Below are 19299 nucleotides of genomic sequence, written 5' to 3'. Positions count from 1 at the left end.
CTTCTGAGGCACAAACATTCAGGTTCAGTCAGTTTCCCAGGTGTCCCAGGTGTCAAGACCCAATTTTCTCTGACTTTTGCTTGCTTTTTTTTTTTTTGATAAAGATACTAACAGAACTTCCAGAAGGACAGAAATGGCAGAAGTGCAGGTAGCTAATTATCACAAGTATGTCACTCTGCTCTTCAAAACCTCCAACCCTGCTAACCTTCAAGTTTAGAGCAACATAAAACTGTGGAGGGTATTAGAGATAATTTCTCTTGCTAAGTCCATTGCAGTTGATGCTGGTTTTATTGTTCTGAAATCCTACCTTTTTAAAAAAGGAGAAATTATTTTTTCCAAAAGGATTTTTGTCAACTTTGAATGTAAGAAAATTCTTTCCTTTTTCTGCTTAAACATTTCCCAAAACTCAACATGTAAAAACATAGCATTTGCATTCTGTTTTACTTTTTTTAACAAGCCAGAGCTCTCCAACTGGTAGCCTGGGGGGACAATACTGTCTGGCCCCAGAAAGATATTCCACCATTATATGACCTTTTAAAATGTATCTGCTATGCAGATCCCAAGTAAATTGCTCTAACAGAGTCTAGCCCCAGGTTGTAGAGAAATTGTCAAGAAGTCCTGCTTTTGACAAACTTAAAAAATTCCATGGAGAAAAATCTCACTTTTTTTTTTTTTTCCCCCATGGAAAGAGAAAATTCTTCATTTTCTGTTCTTCTGTCACTGTTGAACTACTATTAAGTAGCCAACCCTAAGCAAGTGAGTCAGGAGAACACAATCTCAAAAAGGGACTTTTATTCCTTCCTGTTTGCCTCTGAACCTGCACTTCCCCTGCACTTTCAGCACAAAGATGGAAGCATTATCTCCTTTAGCCACTGCTGGAAGGGCAGGGTTCGGGAAGACATAGAAGAAAATGAGACCAGTTACAAACCTTTCTCCCAGTTTCCCAGAGTCCAACATCCTGCAGAAACTCATTAATACCTGTGTGCACTAAAAAAAAACACACCCTGCTCATAGAGCCTTTGACTTTCTGAGTTCAGTGGCAAACATTGTGAAATTCAGACTATGGCAAGAACTGATTTCATGCAAAAAAATGTGAAAGTGATCAAAATATATCTGTTGTTTACCATAGCAGGTCTGCTTGCTGCAGTATATGAGATTGCCTGAGAAACAAACCTGACTTCTCACTGAAAAACAGTCATTTAAAAAGGGAGGCTTTTTTGCCTGAGATTTTCCTCTTGCTGCATGCATCCAGTCTGGACCCAGATCCTCCCTTTTCTCCTACTGTTTTTCAGATCTCTGGCTCTTATTTTCCCCTCTATCCTGATGCAGCTGAAATGTGTCCAAATACACACCATGCTCCTCCCTTGCACTCATCACCACCCTCTCTATCCCCATGGCCTGAGCCCTCATCACACTGACCATATTAGCATCTCCTTGGGATTCCCCTTAGGCACTGCCTCATCCACCCTCTTGTATTCAAAATTATTGATTTCACTTTCACAGCCCTTCACCGTTTTGTCCTTCTCTCTCCTCTCCTGCTAGCTCTTCACTCAATGCCCAGCTGATATTTTTAGCCACTTTAACCACACACACTTCTTTTACCATCACTAGGCCATGCTATCCTTTCCCAGTAAAATGGCAGGGCCACCATAGGATTTGTTGTCTAACTTAAGAAAAAATTACACTTAATTTACCTTGCTTTCTGGACAGCAGTTCCCAGTCTCACAATAGACTGATCTGGGTTGTCTTGCACAGGGACATAATATGCCTGATCATCAACTTCTACAGGACCTGGGGCACTATTTTGTGTCTGTATAAGGCAGAGACTTCCCACTGCATGTGTGTAAGTTCTTCTGTATGTAAATATATAAATATCAGTATATTGATGTGCTGGTCACGATGGTTCTATGGAAAGCTTTCCTCTCAGATATGTAGATGATTTAATTGTGAGTGATTCGTGCATAAGGAAAAAAAGAAAAATCAGGTAATATGATGCAATTAAAGCTATTAAAGTCAGCGTGAGAAGAGTCACTCTTCATGCTGCCCATCCAAAGTTAACTGTCCCTCTGTGGTAAATATTCAGAATTTCAGGAGCAGTGTTGCTATACAGAATATTCTTCAAGAAGACATTTGAAGAACTAGTGAATGGCAAAGATAATCCTGTTCTAGGAAAATGTTTTAACAGAGAAGAGAAGGCAAAGGATAGGTTTGAGCAATATTAATTAAAAAGACATGACAAAAATGAGAAAAACGAGGAAGTGGATGGAGCAGCAGAGGCCAAATGATTACCCCGAGGTGTCACAGAAGATGTGGATAAATTAAAGCTAAAATTGTTATACTGGTGCACTTGAAATTCATTCCTCTGGTCACCTCTTCTTGAGAGCAGTGAGCACCTGATGCTCTGTCTCTTTGCATTTCATCAAGCATCAGACACTGTCAGAGTAACTCTGTTCCACATACCCCATAATACCCATAACATGCAGCCTCTCACTCTGCCTGTGCCACATACCCTCTGGTGTGGCAACTTCAATTTCTCTTAAGAAGCCAATGACTCCAGAACGATGAGAATAATCTCCTTCATGTCCACAAGGACACTGTGGTTTCCCTCCTTCAATTCAGTGCAGTCTGACATCTCAGGTGAGAACAATCACATCCATTGGAAGTTTTTCACTTTTTCTACTCATGGATATTCACATGATGTTGAGATGCCCCATCTCTTTTTGAAAGTCCCCAGTTAAATGTAACAAGGGGCATTCTAAGCTTTGTCTGCAAACTCTGATGGCTGCATAAAACCATAGGTTCATTTGGCCTAAAGAAAACATCATTTGATTCTTAGCATTATATGGATGTCAGGTTTCTTTCCAGATTCCTGCCAAGAGTCCACCAAAATGTTTCTAATGGGCCACCCAATTTGGAAAAAAACATCCAGTCTTACTCGAAGATACCAAAGGATAAGAAAACGCTACTTGACAAGGGTCATAGTAGCTAATAACATCGTTAAATATTTCTATTCCTTACTCAGTCTTTTCTAGCTAATAACACTCACCTTCAGAAAAGCAGTGAGGGAGGGAGCAAGCTCAGAAGAAGGACTGAGAGATAGAGCTTTTGTAGTGTTATGTTGTGGCAGTTCAAGACTTCAGTGTGGTGGCAGAAGGCAGAGTGGAAGAAGCAAGGCAGCAAGCAGGTCGTGACAGTCTACAGACACTGGAATCTGAAACAGAAGTAGCAGAAACATCAAGAGACTGGGGCACTGGAAAGCTATGCAGGGCTCTGGGATTTAGGGGCATTGCAGAGCAGGTCTAAAGCAAATTGGCAGCACTCCATAAGACGCAGAATTGTACCAGCAGACCCTGAGGTACATCAGTGAAGTATTGCTAAGCACCTGCTCACAGTGTGCCTCCAACATACCCTGCTGGTGGTTTTGCACTTAAATAAATAAATATGCAAATTGTTGTCCTTAAATTCATCCAGGGAAATGAGCATGTCCAGGGGTAAGGTGATGTAACGGTAAATTCCAGTCCTGCGTTCCTGTCCCATCTGGGCAATCATGGGTTAACTAATCTGTGTGCCTTGGTTTTAACATCATGTATCAGGACACTGATTCTTCTCCAGAGAGGTTTGAGTTACGTGGATGAGTAGACCTATTTATCAGCTGTAAGGTTCTTTGTTGTGGCTTTTTTTTTTTTTTTTGTGGGTTTTTTTTCCTCTGATTCTTCCTTTGGTAAATGAGCTTTCTCAACAGATATTATTAGGATAATATTAACAGGAATTATTAGATAGACTTTGGGACAAAGGTGGAGTTCTGCTTGCCTCCAGTTACCAGTACTGTCATTAAATGTTATTTTTTCCCTTTAATCTGATTTCAGACTTCCTAAGAAAAGTCTCTACACTCGATTTTCTGCCAGGAGCCCTTAATCTTTGCATGAGCACTAGCAATGAATGTTGTCCAAAGCTTTAGACCAAAGCTCAGTGTGTCATGAAAGAAATCACTAACTTAAGTACCTAAGTTGAGACACTTTGGAGATTATTTACAACATATAGTATGCATGCCCGACCCCTGGGATGTGTTGGTTCAAGTCAGCAGTAGTTTGTTCAGTCTTCTCCACTTTGAAGAACATGGCACAGACAAGCAGAGAAGACATCAGCAGGAGCAGGACAATACCAAAGGGGTGTTTAGGGCTTCCAGAGGAAGGGTGGAAGAAAATACAGTTGTTCGTATTTGCTAGCTGCTCTCTATTACAATCCAAAGCATTTAGGATCTGGAACTTCAGTTCCAAGGAGTAAAGAAGGGACATTTCTCCAGCTGATAAGAGAAGAGTTGTGTGAATAAGAAAGAGAATGATATGTTCATCAAACTCACTGTATAGCACTTCCAGCCACTGCAGTTGGTTGGGGGAGGTTTTAGGGGGAGGAGGAGGAGCAGGAGAAGTATTAGGGCTGTGAGCCACTATTCATTTACAAACTATAATTAATTTGATGTTTAGATTAATTTCTGATGCACTCTCAAAGGTGCACTGAAAGCATTTTTCCTTTATTATAATGTTGATTGCTTATTGGGGAGATAAATCTAACTGTCAGTTATGCACTGACTTACCAAAACTTTCAGACCAAGCAAGCATGTATGCATAAGGAACAGCTGTTTGCTGCTCTCCAGTTAAAGGGACAACTCTGTCTTTTCCCAATAACTCACATTAAAGAAAATCTATACACTGTACACAGGGATTTCTGCTTTCTTTTGTTGCTTAACAATTTATTAGACAAGAATACGTTAGCAGAATTTATCTTCTATTTATCTGTCTGTCTGTGTGTCTACCTTTATTCTAACCATATCTCCTCCCAGATGATAGATACTGTCCATCCAGAATGTTTCCAGAAGTTATGTACATACCTATGCACGAATACTCACAATCATTTGAAACATTTTCACTAGTGGTGTAATTAAATGGAGAAACTAATTACTGCAGGGTCTTTGTGGCTACTCATTTAATGAACTTCAGAGGAGGAATGGCCATTTATGTGACTAATGGAAATGACTGATGGTAAGAGCTAACACCACAAGAAAGAAAAGAGGAAAAAGAAGAAAGAGAAGGGAAGGGAAGGGAAGGGAAGGGAAGGGAAGGGAAGGGAAGGGAAGGGAAGGGAAGGGAAGGGAAGGGAAGGGAAGGGAAGGGAAGGGAAGGGAAGGGAAGGGAAGGGAAGGGAAGGGAAGGGAAGGGAAGGGAAGGGAAGGGAAGGGAAGGGAAGGGAAGGGAAGGGAAGGGAAGGGAAGGGAAGGGAAGGGAAGGGAAGGGAAGGGAAGGGAAGGGAAGGGAAGGGAAGGGAAGGGAAGGGAAGGGGGAAGAGGAGAGGAGGGGAGGGCAGGGGAGAGGAGAGGAGAGGAGAGGAGAGGAGAGGAGAGGAGAGGAGAGGAGAGGAGAGGAGAGGAGAGGAGAGGAGAGGAGAGGAGAGGAGAGGAGAGGAGAGGAGAGGAGAGGAGAGGAGAGGAGAGGAGAGGAGAGGAGAGGAGAGGAGAGGAGAGGAGAGGAGAGGAGAGGAGAGGAGAGAGTTTAGAAAGGGATTAAAGACTTAATGGTCTGGGCTTCAACCCAATCCTTCAGCTTTTGGAACAGGAAGAGAACTTGATGGAGTTGTCACTTGTGTCTGCACAGCATACACACTAGATTTTATATAGATGAACCCTAGTTATATGCAGTGATCCTACCAGTGCTCCAAGGACATATAGTAGTTTCAAACCCAAACACCCCCATGTGTAGAAATGCCAGGGAGTTTCTGTAATGCTACTTTCATTTGGTCCAGAAGTTTCTGTTCAGAAGTAAGAAATAGCAAATCAGGCAGCCCCATTTCTGAATTCAAAGGGATTGATCTGCTAAACATGAATTTTCCATAGCCTACTCCTGTGAGACTGCAAAACTACAAGAGATCTAGGCTATCCATTACATCTTTTTTATTTTTTTGGTTTTACCAAGATCTATCTCATTCAAGGCAAACTCAGTCTGTGGAACGGAAGCTTCTGCATCAATCCATCCAACCACCCAAGCATTCCCACATAAATATCTTCAACTTCTTTATATCTGTCTGTCCTTTCTCATTCACCACACAGGACTGCTTTTCAGCTTTCTGAAGTCTGTCAGCTAGCTCATTACTGAGCAGCTGTTCAATAGATCTTCACAGTTCTGTGCTTGGCCCCAGGCCTTCCTTCCTGCACAATACTCAAACCCTGCTATGAATATGAATTTATTATTATTTCCTCATCTGTTTTCCTAAGGCCCTTCCCAATAGAGCATTTGTGAGGTTCATGGGGCTGAGTAACAGCATTTTCACAGTGATCATGTCATCCTCATTTCACCAAGGGGGTGGTGAGACATAGAGATATTCAAAACTATTTATTAATCTTGGATGCCTCAGCTGAGATTCCAAGAGCATGATAGGTCTGTCTGTCTGTTGTCTCAAAATACTTAACACACTGCAGGGTATGCTATGTTTATGCAGGTACAGACCCGTAGTCTTTATACCAGCAAAATCTCAAGTCACAAATCAACAGAGCATTAAGCAGAGAGCAACACACAGTAAAGCTTCAACTGCACCACTAAACTAAAGAGACTCTACAAATCAGTGCATGTACTGTGCCATGACTGCCTGTATCTTTTTAATGTTTGAATGCCTTTAGCTCTAGTTTGGCCAGGGTATGTTGGATGTGGCTTAGAGTTGGCAAGGTACAGGGACTGCCCTTAAATAGCAGTACAGAGAAGACCACCCCATGATCCTTGAGGTCCCTTCCAACCCAGGTGATTCTGTGATTCTGTGAAGAGAGTGCAGACATAAAGATACAAGCCAGGATGTGCCATTTGCACTCAGATCCTGTGTATTTTGTTTACTAGTAACAAAATGTAGCCTTGGAGATCTTATTAAGGAATTTTGTGATGTTACTTTCCCTGTCTAACTGGAACATTATGGAAAATGTAGGTATCCAGTCTGTTTCTCCAAGGCAACATTTGGTTGTATAACCACATCAAGAAACCATCCTTTCCATGCCTTATTTACTGCATATTCCAACACCAGCAATATTAAGTTTGATCCATTGCCATCTTCTTCACCCTGTTATTCATTCTCCACAGTAATTAAAACAAGCATGCAATGAAAACTACAAAAATATGTGGCTGGAAGCAAAGCCTTAATGCATATACAAAGCAATACAAAATTAAAGTTTTATAGATAATATCAATTCTTGCATTTTTAACTCATGAGTGATTCATTTTGCAATCTTATCATTGTTTTAATGTATTGGTGCATGCAGTATCTTCCCTTTTCAAGCAAGTGAACTAAAACCAATTCATGAGATAAGATGAAGGTCTTCAGATAAAATGTAATGACATCTTAAAAGATTGTCTTCAGGAAGACAAGTTGCAGATCCCCATGAAATAGGTACCCTTCTTCAACATACCAGTTTCAGTTCTCAATTTCAAATCCCCAAACAAATTCAACTTCAACCCTGCTCTCAGTCTGTACTAGATTACAGATGTATAAGGATGTAAATATGTATGTTTTATATATATTTATATAAAAATATTTCTCTAATACTGAATGTCAACAGAGTATCAAAAACAATGAACACAACTGAACTAGAGTTGCTTAAGAGCAGCTTAAAAATAACTGTATAAAATTTGCCTAAGCAAATCTGAGGAAATGATGAAACACCTGTTGTTAGCTTGCAGCTGATTTTTGTAAAGGAGTTAGTAAAATCCAGATGGAACTAGATATTCTGATTAGAATCAGATAAAGTCTATAGTCAAAATACTCTTGTGTTAAACCCCATTAAGAGGTGTTCCTATTAAATCCTTTCTGCTTCCATTATCTAAAGGATGGGTGTATAAATATTGGAAATATGAGTGTATAGTTGAGAATAAGACTTCATAAGCCTTTAGGGTATATCCATCGTACCTTGTGAAGGTCACTGGGATTATTAATCATAAATTGTGGAAATTGCTGTTTCTCCCTATTTATAGACTCACAGAGCTTTTCACAGACCTCAGGAGTCCAACCTTCTGCCCAAAGCAAGGTCAGCTATGGAATTGGACCTCAGGGTTGCTCAGGGATTTTGCACTTAGGTCCTGAAAACCACCAAGGATGGAGATGCATTTTGTCAATCTGTTCTAACATCTGCTAACCTTCATGGTGAAAAAGCTATTCTTTATGTCCAGCCCAGATTTCTCTTGTTTCAAGTTCTTCCCCTTGTCTCTCATCCCCCACCATGTACCACCATGTTTTGTTTTCCTCAGAGGGCAAGTGTTCAGACTGTGGTCATCCTTATGGATCTATGCTGAACTCACTCCACTTTGTTACTGTCTTTCCTACATTGAGATTGGGTGCCCAAAATAGCCGTAGTATCCAGATGTAGTCGAGTGCTGAGCAGAGAAGAATAATCACTGCCCTCACTGATTGGCCGTGCTCCTTGTTAATAGAGCTCAAAATGCTGCTGCTCTTTGCACACCACTGACAAGATCCTCTAGAGATGTAACCCATTTAAAACCTAGAGACACTGGGCCTGAGCCCTTTTCAACCATCCTGGCATCCCCTTGATATACTAACAGGTATATTTACTGTTATAAAACAAGGAGGTCCTTGTAACATCTAAGTGCAGATACTGTCTTTGGCTACTTCACAGGCAAGAGGCTTTCTCCATTTTTGGCATACACACCTTCAGAATTAGATTATTCATACCACTTAAAGAAGAATTTGTCTGACTGTTGTCAAGATAAATTTCTAATCACCCTTTAAAATCCTTCCCCATTAAGGCTTCCAGAGTTTGTAAGGTATTTTCCTTGGTCATTTTGTATCTCCTCAGCTGAACAGGCTCCAGAATTATTGTGTTACAGAGCTTTTAAAAATGCTTATGAAAGAATACTTGCTTCTATACTCCAGGAGTCAATTCAGGATCTACATTTTAGGAGGTACATTTTTACTCCATCTCTTCAAATCAAGATTCCTGTCCAAATTATCCATCACCATTCTGCATTTCTTAGATCTTAACTTTTTCGAACGAAAGGTGTTTTCATAAATTGGTTTCCCGGTGATATTTCTACTGCTCTTATTTCAGTAATGAAAATATAAGTGCACTGGATTTTTCTGTCTCCTGCTCAAGGCTAGACAAGAGATTGGAGGGATCACTATGCAGGTGCCCCAAAAGCCAGAATTAGATCAGGTGGTTGGCAATGAATAATATAACTCAACTCCTGCAGACTGAACGTTACCCTTCTGAGGAACTGTAGACGGACTTTCACTAGGTTTCACAGAGATCTGTAGAATTCAAGATACTTTTTCAAAGGCCATTAGTGGTGAATTCTCTGTTGGCAGACCCAGAGGAATCTACCAGCAGCTACAGTATAATATGAAGTCGTTTATTTCCTGTTGATGGTAATGACAAAAGAAGCCAACTGATCATATCTGTTCCATCGTGGGTTACCAAATATGCAGAGGTGTTACACTGACACTGAAAAGACCACAGATGTAATGTGGATCTGGTCCGGTACCTTATCTCCCAGTTTAAAATGTGTAAGACTTTCATTTCTCCTCTTGGTTCCTAGCATAGCCCAGTGCCAGATCACAAAGTACTTATTAATATATTGAGAACCTTTCTCTTTTATTTTGCTTCCCAGATGACTCATCGCATATGAAGTTTTTTGCTGTTGATTTCACTTCTAGTTTTGTTCACTGTTTTTCACTTAATAACCTCCATAGAAAGTAATGCATTTTGTAAAAAGTATTGCCAAAAGCTGCTCATCATTATTTCTGCCTTCTGAATAGAAACTTCTGATCTTTGCAACAAGAGAAGCTTCTAGTCTTACTATATTTATTAGGTTGCCCCAACCTACCGATGATGGGGTACAATAACATAAAGGGGAGAGATCGTTAGTTTTCCATCTAAGTAATGATCAGTGAGGAGTAAGATGAGGATTCTGAACATTGCTGATTCATTCTGAACATGAAGAACTGTCTGTGGTAGTAGTGAAATTCAATGCATTGTCCTGCTGGTCCAGGAAGAATGACTGCTGTTTTCTGCAGTGTTCATGCATAGCTTATTTATCAGGAATCTAGAAGTTCAGTGGGATCTAAGAAAGAATTCTGTGGAAAAGAAGTGGAGATTAAGATAATAAATGGACTGGGACATATCTGTTGGTAGCTTCAGTAGCCAGTTTCTTCTTGTTTATAGTGTACATCTCCAACAAAACCAATGTAAAAATAACCTTCATTTGATTCAGCAACATTCAATGCATCTTTAACTCAGCACCTACTTAGATCTCACTCAGAGCTAATTCTTTGCTTCTGGTTTTACACCAGAAGTAGAACTTGTCTTCTTAAAAGTTCCTTCACTTTTCTAATTATGTACTTTCCCCAAAAGTCTTATACTGACATATCATGAACTCAACATTCACAAGAAAATCTCAAAAACTAAGTCTAGAAGAGTTATTTCTGTTTGTGAAGGCAATTAGGAAATTTCTTCAGTTCCATTTATCACCCATACAGAACCAAGTATCATTCACTTATCTGTATGTGATTCCTTGATGGTTAGATTGCTCCTTATGAGGAAGATATTGAGTAGGAACATTACCTCTCTTTTAGATGAAATATAGTGCTTCTTTTTCACAGCACACATGTATATATCCAACATATCCAAGTTGATCCATGAAGTCTTCGTGTGGTCTTCAAAGACTACCTGAAGCCCAAATCCTTCCCATTTGATGACTTAAACTCCTTAGTAGAATGGGTAACCCCGCAGTCCACAGCATTAGACATACGGATATACATCTTTTAGATGGAGAAACAGCTTTTAATGTTGCCTTTGTTCTTAGGATGAGAAATCTGTTGTGGTTTTCTTTAATAGCTTTTTCTTCTTTTTCTGTATTTAAAAGAAGTCAGTCCTGATCATGTGCCCTGTTTACAGATGTGTGTGAGTCAAAACTCCAGATCAGACCGTGCAGTAATTTAAACTGTCTGAATTTTAGTCAAATCTTGAATTTTAATCACGTGCTTTCAGTGTAATCATGGCAATAATATCTATATGAAAAAAAAAGATTGTGAAAGAGGAGGATAACAGAAATGAAAGTCTTCTTGGTTAGAACTAGAATATTGAGGGTCAGCATCTACAGTCCTCAAAATTTTTCAGCAACTGCTCCTTTAAAGCAGCATCTGGAGAGCATCCAACTGACAATGCACAAAAGCAGGGACCACTTCTCTGCACATTCAAGATCACACTGCCTCATTGTATGGAAGTAGCTGCTTGGGATGAAGGGAAGGTGACACAGGGAAGAAGCTCATGTATTTCTAGCTACCTTCTGCACTGGGTGTTCTGACCTTTAGAGAAAGTTAATCATGCCATCTACTTTCACTCTTCATTTAATCTCCCCTTCCCATCTGTTCAGTTTCTCTCAGCTGGAAGCAAGATGAAGAACGAGTACCAGTCAGCTGTCTCAGTGGTCCACAGCTCACACTTTGGGGCCATTTATTATAAGGCATTAGCATCAATTGTCACCTTTGTCATGACAGTTACCACAGTCCATGCCAGATAAGTAGGCAAGAAATGATTTTCAAATATCTCAAAAGTGAAATGAACAATAGACAGACAGACAGATATATAGTATCAGAAGGGACTGTTCTGATTCTTTGGACTGAGTTCTAAAGTAACATATGCCAGATACCACACAGCTCATGTGACATGTTCAAACCTTCTGCTTGAGTCATAGCATCCCTTTTAGAAAATCTCTTAATCAAGATTTCATGTGATAGGTGCTCCACTCCCATTGCTAAACAAGATGTTCCAAAATAGTTAATTACCTTCACTATTTAAAAAATGCAGACTCAGTGTCTTATTTCTGTTTTAAATTTGTCAAACGTCTGCTTCCATCCAGTGGAAGTTCTTTTTTTCTGTATTACAAAACCCCACATTCTATTAGAGATTACTTATAAATTATGATTGGAAAGTTATTTAATATTCTCCTCAATAAACTATGGCACCTATTATTACTTTTTCAGATCTAGAATTACTCTTGTAGTTCTGAATAATCTTTAAAATATGTATATTTTAAAAGAAATCACCTGAACTAAATGCAAAATTCCAGTAAGGATTTTTCTGAGTCTTATTCACAGACAACATCACTTCACTTTCTCTAAAGGATATTCCCCAGAGATTGGCTTTATCCAAAAACTGTACTGAGCCTTTTAAGTATTTCAGCTTAATCCTCAGAACTTGTGTATTTGGCTATTATCAAGAAACTTACATTCTTCTTATAAGCACTATTTTCTAGTGAATAATTCTCCTTTTTATGAACTGCCCATATTTTTTTTTTTTTCCTGTGGATACTTAGTTCTGCATTTGGTTGGGTTAAAATGAGCACTATTTAACCGAATCCAGACTACATAGTGACCCCAGTCAGCCTGACTTACTCTGCCATTTTTTACCACTTTCAGTATGACTGGCAAATTTTACCACCAGTTACTTTAGATATTTTCCAGGTAGAGAAACTAAAAAGCACAGAGATTTTATGCACTCCTGGAGGAGCCTACAAGAAACACTTAGATATTATAACTCATAATTTACTTTTTTTTTTTTTTGCTGGTATATCAGTTATCCAATTTTTTAGAAGATTCATTTGACCTGCTTTTATTTTTATAAAGGAAATCTCTCTCAAGTACTCCAGAAGAGTTTAACTGTACTCTATGAAAGCTTACTGTATTAACCCAATTTGCAATTTCATGAGATCAAATTCATTTGATAGATCCTATTTTACATGAAACCACACCAATTAGCACTGACTGTACACCTTTTAATTCTTTGTCATATCATCTCACGTCAACACTTTCATAAATTTACCTAGGCTTATGAAAGATTAACTAAGTTTACTAGGTCATTTTGTTTACATCCTTAAAAATTAAGAAAAGATGTTGTTTTGTTTTTTTTTCTGGAACACTTTGAAGCTTTTCTAATATTCCATAAATATCTAAAATGAACATTAATGGTTCAGCAAATTTCTGAGCCAATTCTTTGAATATTCTGAGGTTCCAGTTATCTCATCCCACAGATGTGAAATATTTAATAGTAGTTGTTTAGCATAGTCATCAGTTACTGACTGTTCATACATTACAAAATGGATGGATGGGTGGATGGATGGATGGATGAAGGCATGGGGTGTTTAACTGGATAGACAGATCTCACTTGGACATGATTAAACATCAGAAGGTTAAATATTCCAAAAAGTCATCCAACTCTATTAGACACTGGAAAACAACTGAAGTGCTGTGCCCTTGATCTGCAGACATACTCCTTTATTGAGTATTCCAGTACCCATAAATCACCTTACAATACAATTTCTTCCAATGCACACATACATTATAGAGCTACTTACATACAGATTGTATCCTGAAATTCTTTACAGCACTAAAAAATTGCAAGCAGCTACTACATTGTGTAAAGAACATAGCAAGGTAAAGACCTTGCAAGGCAATTAAAAGAAAGCCTCCATTCTCTGATAAGACTAATAAACATGGGAAAAGAGAAATTGAGCAGTCTTATAAATGAAACACATTGAAGTAGCAAGGAAAAGCTGAGAGGCGGGAGGTCAGCTCCTGCTGGAGGGGGGAGGAGGATGGGAGCTTCTCCACAGAACCCTTCCTACAAAGGAAAAGGCTCTTTTGGTTTGAGCACATCATAGCTACCTTCCCAACAGAAAATGCCTCCTTGCATGTCGCCTTTCAGTGGTTGGTAACAAAAGCAGTGAAACCACATTCTGAAGAAACAGTTACAATAGTGGCATATTGCATTAGTAATTAATTCCCTAATTATTAACACAAATGTTTTTGGAAGAAGGAAAGTGTAAGTAATTGCCAGTGCTTTCTGCAGCTTCCTCTACTTTGCTAGTCTGGTTCAGCCCCCTCCTATCTATGGGTAGCAACACTTTACATTCAAGGGAAGCAAGGGGCATGGACTTCTCCTGCACTAGTACCAAGCCCATATGCATGATGGTTCTTCCCTTTCACTGCATAGGAATTTGCCTCCACATGCACAGATCCTGCAGAACATAGTATCTTCCTCTTTTCTTACATATTCCACTGCTGACACCAGTGTGAGTTGAATGAAGGGACAAAAGTTCAGCAGAATAAAATTGTCTCCTTACCTAATGACATTCACAGCTGCAGCAACAAGAAGGGCTAGGAAATATCCCTCTCTTGTTAGTCAGACAAATAGGATGACAATCAGAATCAGAAAACTGTAACTCTGCCCCACCCCTCCAGAAAAGTAGTAATAAGGGCCATCTGTATTTTCATGGGAAACTCTTACAGAGTACATTGCTGAGATTGTATTTGTGTACAGCGAGCATCCAGCTCAGGTATCCAATAATTCTTAATTTTAAAACAAGTTAAATATTTATTTCCTTGAGGTTCCTATTTTCCCTTCCACTGCCTGAGAACAGCTTAATTACATGAGCAGATCTGCTGTAGAAACATCTGCCCCAAGTTCAAAAGACAGGATGAAAAGTTTACATCTGGATGTGCTACTGTCCATGACTTCTTGACTTCTATTTCTGGGGATGCTCAGTGTAGTTTCCATGTACTGCGCTCTGTCTAGAGGAAGGCTTTCACTGAAAAGAAGCGACATGTTCTTCCAGCCTGGTAGATCATCAAAATCCTGTTTTGCACATTAACCGCTAATTCTCCTTGTGGAATGCAAAGAGAAACAGAAAACTCACAAAGACCAATTAGGAATCCATGGGAACCAAACGATGTGCTCATTCAGGATTGCACTTACTGTGCAAAGTAATTCATGGCCATGCAGAGACACTACTCACTGTGAATGAAAAGTTCACAGTCACAAAACAGTCTTCAAATGTGCTCTGAGACAGATTGTGAATTCCCTCCTTTACCATCTCAGCTGGTTAAAACACAGGATAATCAGCTACGTAGAAACAATGTTCTGGTGTCAGGAAAAGAAAGCCTCAGTACCACCGATTCCCGTGGAAAATATGGAAGTTAAATCAAAACTCCCTCCAAGACATATCCTTATTTCCATCTGTAGGAAAAGTCATGCAGGAAAAGATCCAGTCAGGAGAAGTCATGGACTCCAATGTCAGTATCTTCTGGAAGCTGCTGTACAGAGTCAGGAAGATTAGATGCCCTAAGCTGCAATCCTAGCACATTTCTTGATTCTTTGCTGCTTTGATAAATCATTTATTAGATCAGCCTTTTTACATAATCCTGGAGAGGAGAGGAGAGGAGAGGAGAGGAGAGGAGAGGAGAGGAGAGGAGAGGAGAGGAGAGGAGAGGAGAGGAGAGGAGAGGAGAGGAGAGGAGAGGAGAGGAGAGGAGAGGAGAGGAGAGGAGAGGAGAGGAGAGGAGAGGAGAGGAGAGGAGAGGAGAGGAGAGGAGAGGAGAGGAGAGGAGAGGAGAGGAGAGGAGAGGAGAGGAGAGGAGAGGAGAGGAGAGGAGAGGAGAGGAGAGGAGAGGAGAGGAGAGGAGAGGGGGAGGAGAGGATTTATCACAAAATCCTGTCCTCCTACCAACCATCTTCGAGCAGGACATATATTTCTCTGATTATTAATTATCTAATGCACAGAAACAGCTTCAATTTTTTAACCTCTCTCTTTCTCTTTTGTCCTTTAAGAGTGTAGATGACAATGCAGGGGCGGTGCCCAAAACACAGATAGCTTCTTCAGCAAAGAAAGTGCCAGCATCGTGTTTTGACCCTAAATCTAAAATTCAGAAAGCAAGCACCTTATCTATTTTGTTCTTAGTCTTACGTGTTTAAATCCAGCACATATCAGAAGAGAAACAAAGCTGGGTAAGGTGTCAACAGTTCAATTAACAGAAGACTGTCATATAATCTATCAGTAGATATTTGACCTGAAAAGAGAAAGGAATATGATATTGTTAGCATGGCTTGTCTATCTGCCTACCCCTTTATCATTGTGAAATCTCAGCTCTCAGAATAAACTATAGCTTTTCTCCGTTTTGAAGTCCATCCAAATGTCTTCAACAAAATGAATATCACTGCATGTAAATAACGGAAATAGGAAGAGCTGAAAACATCAACAACAGGACATACTCAGACCCTGAAAACTGAAACAGTCAAATTCAAATGACAATAGAGGTATTAACTGCCTTGTCCCTAGGAAGTGCTTATATTAAAAATGCACAGTTAAAAGCATTTGCCCTCCTTTTCCACCCAATATAGCCCCTCCATCCCCAGCAACTAGACAGTAGAGATCTTCATATTACAGCAGTGGATATCAGACAACTAAGGATAATAAAATAACTAATCCAGTCCAGATCTGTAGGCAACTGATATACCAACAGAGTCAAAGTACAACTCCCAGCTTCATTATCTGGTCTAAATGAAATATAGTGAGCAAATGCACTTCTGATCTCTCTTATTAGTCCCATTTGTTAAAATGCTGTATTATTTACAGCTTTGCACAGTCTGAGAAAATGGCCTTAGAATTCCATCTTAAAACTGAAGTGATGATAAAAACCAGAGTGGCTTTGTGAGCTTATCTAAAGGCAGAGTTCTTGCAGACGTATAAGCATCCCAGCACCAGGGCTTATTACCCAATTAAAGGTCTGTCTTAGCAAAAGTAGACAAATGGTAGACCTCCAACACATTTGACAATATTTCTGGTGGGGTTTTTAAGCATTAGGATTTTGATTCAATAATTAATATTACTTTGAGGAGTAACCCATATAGGCATTAGCCAGTTAACCCAGTCCTACCTGAAGATGTCAGTTCCAACTGCTGAATCAGGTAAACACCAAGTGAAACCTCAGTTTAACTTGAGTATTCATCTTCACTGCAGTCGGTGCTGGTCCCCACTACACAGCCACTGGGACTTATAGCACAGTTAGATGTGTCCCACCAAAAAAATAAATTGCACTCTACGCTCCACTGACCATATTGGCTAAATCTTCATTGATTATTTTAGGATCCCAAGGTGACTTGCTCATAAATGGATGTATGTGTGGACACACTCTGAATGTACATGTTTAACCAATAGAAGTACATTGCAAGAGGACCAGTTACAAGAGTAGAAATCAGAGTTCACATGGAAGCTAGGCCTCTCCAAAGACATGACATGAACAGTTATGCAGCTGCAGACAACTCAGCTTTCGTATTTGGTAGCTGTGTCTATAACAGTAAATGCACCTGGCTACTTTGTCTAGCACTGGGTCCAGCTGGCATAGAATGATCCACACCCAAACAATTAAATCCTGATACTTTCCAAAATATCGTGGCAACATCCAAGCTAAGTACTGAAAACAGTTTCTGTGCTGTGTTAATACTCACACTCTGTCCAGAAATTGGAGTTAGGCAAAAGCCAAGACTGTGTCAAGAGTCTTTCTAAAAATTCAGTGGTATAGGTAATTGAGCTTCACTTTCTCTGAACTTCCCTGGCACAGTTTTGGTTTACTGTTAGAGATATAACTTATGAGTCTCAGACAGGAGTATTAGCAGTCTATAGGTTATTTTAAAAAGAATGGTTTTTTTCTATAGCTATATTCAAAGATGTGAGTTATCCAGATAGCACATTTCAAGTTGAAGATGAAGGAAAGCATTTGCAAGGATCTTTCATAAGTATCTGAAGATAAGTTCACTCAGGTGAAAATAGGAGGTGCTCATTTTCTTTCTTCTTGCCGAGATCAAATCACAGAGCATTGTTGACTGATAGATTATTCAACTAGTCAGATGCAAATTGGGAACATTACCAGCCACCTTACTGGCTAAGATGTGATTGCAAATACAGATCCAGTGCCATTTAACAACACTACAGCTCATTGCTCACTATAACTCTAGTTTTCTGTCTAGAGACTGAAGACTGCTGTGAGGGTTGAGCAACACTTCTGCTCACATCTTCAGAGCTGCAGTGTTGGTACTGCGTCACCCAGGTAGCTGGTAGGATAACTGCACAGAGAACCAATTAGTTGGAGCTTTGCTTCAAGAGAGGAGGACAGGGAGGGATGGCTATTTGTTTCATTGGTCTCCCTCTTAAAACCACTTTTGCCACACTTAATAATACAGTTGTCTCACTATGAAGCTGAGATTGTAGGTTTTATGATCTCTCATAAAGCTATATTATTATCCAAAGGCAGGAATACAGCTTTAATGCAAGAGTGAGAAGATGTGTTTCTGCATATGTGTGTATTCTTGTGTATGCGTGTTTTTTTTCAAACATGAGCCACCCTGTGTCATTTGTGAGGCTTGCTTTCAAGGAGGAACTAGACCAAAGAGGAGGTGTTGCTAAATGCAAACACAGAACAGCCCAAGGCTGTAAACCATGTCCAGTGCTGTTGTCAGGAGCAGGTGTATACCTGGCAGCAAATGCTCAGCGTTAGCTTTTTGAGAGGCTCTAAAGCTGTCTCTTCATTTAAGCCTGTCTACTGAGAGACACTGGGTTCCTGGGGCTGATTTGTGCTGCCAGAGCATTGCAGGGGTGGGAAAACAGATGGCTTTGTCTGGAGTGCAGGCTTGTCCAGGCTAGACTTACCTAGGGTTTTTGCTCAGAAATGTTCCTGGCACATACGGATATTTCTGGCAAAGGTAGCAGAAGCAATCCTTATACAAAGTGATGGCTCCCTGCCTCATCAGTATCTCAGTCTCATGGTCACTTCAGCAAAAATCATGTACAGGATGGGCATATGAGGTCTCCTCCTGGGGCTAAATTAAGGAGAAAAGTCACATTAAAAACTTTCCCCAAAGCTGAATGAGTTTGGTTGCACCTAGTTTTGATTATGACCTGTCTTGCCTCTTCTTAGTTTCAGATAGCAAGTCTTCCACTGAGACAAAGGATGGCATGTTGGGTGGACTATAGGTACAAAATTCAATCACTGTGGGTGTTTCTATTTCTAGACGCACTCCACAACTGATTGAATGATATGCTGACAAGGTATGAAACTACCTATAGAAACCATCTTAGGAAAGCACCAGCGTTCATCTTTCTCAGTGGCAGTGTCAACATAAAGTAAAGGTCTGCAGTAACTGCCAGTTAATAAAGCTCCTCACATTGCTTAAGTGGCCAACAATCAAACTATTCATGCCAATGAATACCATAATGGAGAGCTTATTAAATTCACATTTTGCTTATATTGCCATAATAAGAAGGTAGCGGTAGGTGCATCAGGTTCGCTTCATTCTGAAAATTAGAAGGCAAGGGAGAAGTTATGTTGGTATGTGATGGAGAAAGTGATGTACTCTGGTCACTACAGAAGAAAAAAGAACAAATGCCTTGAGCCATGCACTGCATCTGCTGACACCCAGCTCTA

The 19299-nt window shown here is 39.8% G+C and overlaps 1 protein-coding gene across 10 annotated transcripts in view; it reads left to right on the top strand.

Moving 5' to 3' along the window:
* CELF4 (CUGBP Elav-like family member 4) overlaps window positions 1-19299 on the top strand; it is a 715804-nt gene that overhangs the window by 671701 nt on the left and 24804 nt on the right. The gene's annotated exons all lie outside the window — the stretch shown is intronic.

This window comes from Tympanuchus pallidicinctus, unplaced genomic scaffold, assembly GCF_026119805.1.
Source record: "Tympanuchus pallidicinctus isolate F22 unplaced genomic scaffold, pur_lepc_1.0 scaffold9, whole genome shotgun sequence".
Lineage (NCBI taxonomy): Eukaryota > Metazoa > Chordata > Aves > Galliformes > Phasianidae > Tympanuchus > Tympanuchus pallidicinctus.
Note: the sequence above shows the minus strand (reverse complement) of the source record. Positions and strands in the feature narration are given on the sequence as shown.